The 6,668-nt window shown below is 40.8% G+C and overlaps 1 non-coding gene across 1 annotated transcript; it reads left to right on the top strand.

Annotated features, from left to right (window-relative positions):
• Nucleotides 1-6,292: 6,292 nt before the first annotated feature.
• On the top strand, nt 6,293-6,400 carry LOC136478563 (small nucleolar RNA R71). The gene has a single exon (XR_010764287.1). It is a non-coding gene; the product is annotated as a small nucleolar RNA R71 (small nucleolar RNA).
• The last annotated feature ends 268 nt before the right edge of the window (nt 6,401-6,668 follow it).

The raw sequence follows: 6,668 nt of genomic DNA, 5'->3' as shown, positions 1-6,668 counted from the left end.
GGATCCTCACCAAGGCAAAAATAATGTTATGCCTTTCTCCTCCTACAACTAAGGCTTATGTGGAGCTCATTGGAATGGTGATAACATGAAAGAGCATACTTGCAATACATATATTGTAAAGTCAAACAGTGGATCCAAAGAGAGTTGAGTCATACAATAAAATCAAGATGTGCATGTGTGTGGAAAATATAGTGGATATATATGGTGGCTAACCTAATTATACTATACTCCTAGAAAACTTATCTCTCTTTTGAAACTTGAAAAATATTTGCAAGAAAACATGGGTATCTTATTTATCTTTCTCTTTTTTTTAGGCGGGCATCTAAGTACGCATTGTTTTAAATATCTCGGACACTTGTCCATTTTTTTCAATTCTGGCTTTTTTCTTCTTTTTTTATGAATAACTTTTGCATAGTCCAATGCTTCTTTTCTGCAGTAAAGTATTTGAGAGATAGGAACAAGAAGTTAGAGCAATTATTTGGTGAAAAACCTATCAAGGATATTTTTGGTGTCTACTTCCCAGTGTAGGAGTAAAACATTTTTTGTGGATCTAGATGGAATGTATGTTTTTGCGCCTACACCCAGTGTAGGAGTAGTGCATATGTGGGTGGTGTGTACGTGATCTTGATTTGAAAAGTATGATAAACCTCTCATAAGGGTCAACAAAGCTTGACAAAACTCAATGCAAAACAAGTAGCATATATAAGTGGAAGTTTTCCTAGCCTAAATATCATGTTTGGCTCTGGTAGGAATTCAAGCTTTGTCATACAAGAACTCATCATGTTGCATTTTTATGTTTTTCAAAAGAAATCTATAGAACTTTAGTATCATTTGGAACAAGATAAATAGCAGCTCAGACCTTCTCTTATCATATCTGTTAATTACCTAGACTTAGATCAAGCATTTGCTACCCACGAGTTTCAAGTTTTAGAGCAAATTCTCATGTCAAATCAATTTCATCCAAAACTCAAGAGAATTCAGGGATCAAAACTAGGTACTTGAAAGGAATTACAACAAAGCAACTATTCATCATTTCCATTATGAGAGATTATCTTCAAGTTCTTTTTATTTATTGGTTCTTAAAAACAAGAAACTAAGCACACCTTACACAAACTATATATACACACTCTTTTTATTTGGTTTTCTTTTCATTTTTTAGATCACACCATAGTAATATATATAAAAAGACAAATGAAATTTTTTATTTTGTTTTCTCAGTTATGTATTTTTTTAATAATACAAATTCAAAAATTAAATAAACTAACGAAAATAACAAAATACCAGAAAGAAAACTTACCTTAGGTAAACGGGGGCTCCTCCCCCAAGCTAGGTGTTGTTGCAGTCTCTCAGAAAGGTGGGTCGATGTGGAGACCCTGGAATAAGTATCGTCAATTCTCGTTCTCCTGCTCCTGGTGCTGCTGAATGGTGGCGATGCATTCTCCCATCTCTGTTGGCCACTGGGAGTGCTGGTGAAGCGTCTTCTGGATGTCGTGTTGTGCCTCTTCTATGTTTGTCAACCTGGTGTCGAGGTGGAAATGTTGCATCTACTGGTCATGGTAGCCATAGGCAGAGAAGGACATATGTCTTCCCTGATGGCCACTCGAGACTTCTTCATATGGCTGCTGCTGATAGTAGTCGAAGTTGCCATCCTGCCATTGCGCACTTGAGCCTTGATGCTAGGACCTCTTAGCGTGCCGAGGAGCGGGCTGCTCCCAACTAGCATGCTCGGGCTGGTGCATGTGGGAAGATTCCCACCTAGCATGCTCGGGCTAGTGCATGCGGGAAGATCCCGACTGGTCCTAGCCTACATAGCTGGTGAAGGTCGGTCCCTCTAGAATTGGATCATCACCACGGTATCTGGGTTGCGGGTTGCGCGTAAGTCTCGTAGAAGTGCTCCGGTGAGGCGCTGCCTCCTTCACCTATAAATCAAAGACAAAAGACTGCACCGCATACAGACCAAGGTTTTGGTCTAGTAACGGGATTTCGTTTATGTAATCCATATACACCATGACAAGTTTCCTATCCTTTTTCTTCTTTAGCATGTGAGCTTGGACAAAGTATTCATAATCAATAAACCAACGGGGGATGTCATCGATGTAAGCAATAGAAGCATTATTCAAAAGACCCAAATTTTTAGCAATGTGGGTGACCAAAGAAGTACAGCCAATATCTCCCTTAAGTTCAGGAATTTCTTTCCATTGTTTCATCATAAACTGAACAGGTGAAACTTTTCTTCTCTTAACCATGGCATAGAGCAGCTTAAGTTCATCATTCCTCACAGTGCGAAAATCATTTCTAGGAAATAAAGAAAATCCTAAGCATTTATGCATGAATCACAAAGTAGGGTGATGAATTTCTTTTGTACGGGGACGGTAGCAAGTAAGTTCTTTAGATATTTCCCTCCAAAATTTTGTCCTATCAAAGTCTTGTATAGCAGTGTCTACATCAATCACACATTGTGCATGAAATCCTAGAAGTTCACTAAACTATTTCCACGGGATACAAAAATCTTTTCCAAATAGTCTAAATGAAACTTCAGAATTGGTAGGTTGCAATGTGCATAAAAATTCAATTATCAAAAGCTTGGACCCCGACTCATCAATTTCCCAAATATTCTCCCATCCCATAGCCTTAAAAATAGTTTCAAATTCAGTGTTCATACCTTTTGCTTGTAGCAGGGCTGGATCATAAATGGGAATGAGAATGAACCTCTGGTCTTTAGCTACTTATAGATGTTCTTCTCCGTCTCATCCCAAAACTTGAGCCGCTTTTCTTGCAAAAGAATGTTTCTCTTAGCAGGGGATGATGACCCAGATGGCGCTCCGACAGCGGGAGATGGGGCGTCAATCTCCATGTCAGTGCTTGCCCGGAACGAAGAGCTTCTTGTCTAACAGAACGATGCCACCCGTTTGATCTTGCCTATTAACTTGCTCATTTTCCTACAAAATAAATACAAGACAACACAACTCGTGGAATGGATTAGGTAAAAAATGTTAGTGGTCAGCCATCCAGGAGTCAGTCGTTTGAGGGTCAATTGTCCGAGGGTTAGTCGTACGAGATTGCCTAATGAATTTCTAATCAAGATTTTGGCATGATTTCCACCCTAATTCTTTTTAATTTTCCCTCTTGATTTGGACAACACTACCACTCTTAAAATCTCTTTTCTTGCTCAAATTTTAGCAGCACTTCCACTCTCTCTTTCTTAAGATTTCACTCTCAAACTTTCTCACCCTTTTCTCTTACTCCAAAACTACTTCTACCAAAAGAATTTTTCAAACTGGAATTTTGAACTTGGGAGCTGGTTTTGAGTTGTGTTTGAGGCCGAGAGCAGCTAGGAAGGAGTGGTATTTATTGGTGGCACAGTAGTAGGCTGGCCGGCTAAGTAGTGGGGCCGGCCGCCCCCCATGGTGACCAACTAGCATCCCTTTCCTCCAAATATTTTATTGCTTCATGCTTAAGCAAGTCGGATGGCCGTCGGTGGAAATTCGGTGGAGAAATGACCAGAGTGGGGATGGAGGTGGAAATGGAGGTGATGGTGGAGGTAGAAGTGAAGGGTGGTGGTTGAGTGGGTCCCATGTGTCTCCCATATTTCTATTGTATACATATGTATATGCAAAAATATATTTTATGATACTATGAAATATAAGAAGATGAATGAATGGTATTTTTAGATTTTTATGCCTCCATGTTAAATATTTCTTACATGTTTTTATGCTCCATAAAAATTAATTATATGGGGCTTAAATTTTTATAATGCCATGATGAGAATTTTTATTTTATTTTTCTAATGCAAGTGTTGAAAGGTAAATATGCAAAAGTAAAATAATTGATGAAAAGTAAAGATGGATAACTACCGATTTACCTCCCGGCGAGGGTTCAGAATTTTGAGTCCGCCGAACTAGACTTCTCTGTTTATTTATTCTTCGGATATATCCTTAGGTCCCAGAGATGGAGACCTTGCTGGTTGCATTTGCTTTTCACGCCACTCCAAATTGGAGCATTGTTTCGGTCTTGGCTTGAAAGCAAATCGCTCTTCCTTGCCATTGATATGGAATTTGATTTCTTCGGCTTCGACATCAATGTGTGCATTTGTAGTAGTCAAGAAGGGCCTACCAAGGATAAGGGGTGTCTTCATGTCCTCCTGTATGTCAAGTACTACAAAATCCACAAGAACAACAAAGTTTCGTATTTTTATCAGAATATTTTCGGTGATTAGCGGACCGATTGGTCGGCTAGTTGCAAGCACATCGATGTGGGCGTGAGTGATGAATAGTTGAGCATGTCGAAAACCTTCTTGGGCATGACACTGACACTTGCTCCAAGATCGCATAACGTATTCTCAAAGTTCTGGTTTCCGATCGAACAGTCGATAGTGGGACATCCTAGATCCTTCTTCTTAATAGGTGATGTGTTCAGGATGGCCGCACTACACTCCTCCATTAACTTAATTACCTCAGTGGTAGGCAGTGGTCTTTTATTGTTGAGGATGTCTCTGAGGTACTTTGCATATGTGGGTACCTGTATAGCATCTAGCAGAGGAATTGATGAGGACATGACACCCATGCATATGACCATGTTTGGTGCATGGGATGGAGGGGAAGGAGGCCAGGAAGGGTGTCCAAGTCAAGAAGGAGGCCCGAGGCTAATTCGGTTTGAGTCCCCGAGGTGGAGGCCCAAAGCAACTCAAGTTCGAGTCTGCCTCAGAATCCAGGACCAATCTGCCTTAAACTGATCACCCATGACGCATCCGGACTCCGTTTTTGACGATCCACATATGGATGGAAATCTAATTTGATAAGGAAGCCAATCCAAGTGGTTTCACATCAAAAGCTCTTCGGAATCAATGGAAATCATCGAAACAAGTTAGCATCCAGAATCTGCCACGGTGCTGCGACGCCTTCTTTTGGTCCGTTGGACCGTGTATCATGTTTGGGCCCATTAGGGGGTGCGTCCAGGGTAGGCGATGACCCTAAGACCTTTATAATCATACACCGCCGCCGTCATTAGGGTTTGGGGTTTTGCTTAGATTATTCTATCAAGAACAGTTTCGTCGTTCATCGGTTTGTGAGACCCCAACTTCGTGAGATAATCATTCATCTGCAATGTGGTTGCGTTCTTTCTTGTTTTTGCTTGTGTTCTTCGTTGCGTAGGCAGGGATTAGCCTTCTTGGTGAGGTCAACCTAGTCCGTGACTTGGTTGATAACTAGAGGAGCTGCGGTGCTAAGATTGCAGGGTTCGATCTTTCGATCTGAAGCCGGATCGGTGTGTCATTCTCCGCCACAACGAAAGTTACCATCACCTGACGGAAGATCGGGATCCCCATCTCCATTAGGAATATTGATATATAACTTTTGAATTACCTCTATGAACTTACCAAACTGCTCATCCATTTTGGCTTTTCGATTTCTGTGTGGAAACGGTAGGAAAGTGGTGTCATGAAAATCTTGCATCATTTCTTATGCTTGTGGCTCAACTTCATCGTCCTTCTTCTCCTCTTCCTGCACTACTACCGGTGTCTTACCTGCCCTTGTCGAATAAGGGGGGTCATGAGTAGACTTGTCACCCCTTGTGGTTATGGCGTTGACCTTTTCAAGGTTAGTGGCAACAGGCAGAGCAGCGGTCAACTGAGCTAATTGAGATTCTATCTTTTTATTATAGCTAAGTTGGTCTTTTATAGCAGAAGAAAAACTATCCATTTTAGTGTTTATGTTTTCTAGGACCTTATCATTAAAAGCAAGCTTGTTAGCAATATTCTCATTAATTTTAGCTTGTTCTAAGATTAAGTCTCTCAAGGATGGTTGTCTAGGTTTAGAAGAATTATAGTAATTACCTGGGTACTTACCTTGGTAAGTTGACCATTGCTGTTGTTGATTCCATCCTTGTCTTTGTTGTTGTGGAGCATAATTGTTGTTGACGATGTTTGCATCTTCCTGATATTCAGGGAATTCAACCCCTAAATACTCTCCATAGGTGTTTTGTTAATTAAAGGCATCTTGTATAGCCTGACGATCTTTCTTGTAATTGGCTCACTATTCAAGCCAGTTCAAGCCAATTCAACAAGACGTCCATCTTGGTTGACAGTGCACACACCTCTTTGGGTACTTCTTTGCTCTTATTGCAAGATTGAATGTTGCATGATGACCAGCCTTGATTAGAGGCTATCTTTTCCATAAGAGTTTCAGCTTTTCTAAGGGTGAGTGGCATAAACGATCCTCCAGCAGTGGCATCAAGTTGTTCATGAGCTTTCTGAGTTAATCCATGGTAAAAACTTTGCATGAGCAACAAACCTTCCATCCCATGATGAGGACAATCTAAAATATATTCTTGGAAACGTTCCCATGCCTCTAGAATGGCTTCTCCCTTCTGCTGTTGGAAATTAGAAATCTTTTCTCGTAAGGCACTGGTCCAGCCTATAGGGAAAAACTTTGCTAGAAAGGCCTTCAAACACTTTGCCCATGTGTTGATGTTATCCTTATTGGTGTAGAACCACTACTTCGCCCTTCCCACAAGTAAGAATGGAAAGAGATGAAGTAGTATGATGTCTTGAGTAACGTCCTTGATGGTGATTGTGCTGCTAATCTCCAGGAAATTCTGAAGATGAGCACTAGCATCTTCACGAGCCTTTCCACTGAATGGGGTAACTTGCACCATGTTGATGAGGCTTGGCT

Source organism: Miscanthus floridulus, chromosome 8 (assembly GCF_019320115.1).
Source record: "Miscanthus floridulus cultivar M001 chromosome 8, ASM1932011v1, whole genome shotgun sequence".
In the NCBI taxonomy this organism is placed as follows: Eukaryota; Viridiplantae; Streptophyta; class Magnoliopsida; order Poales; family Poaceae; genus Miscanthus; species Miscanthus floridulus.
This window is presented reverse-complemented; position numbering and strand designations above follow the sequence as displayed.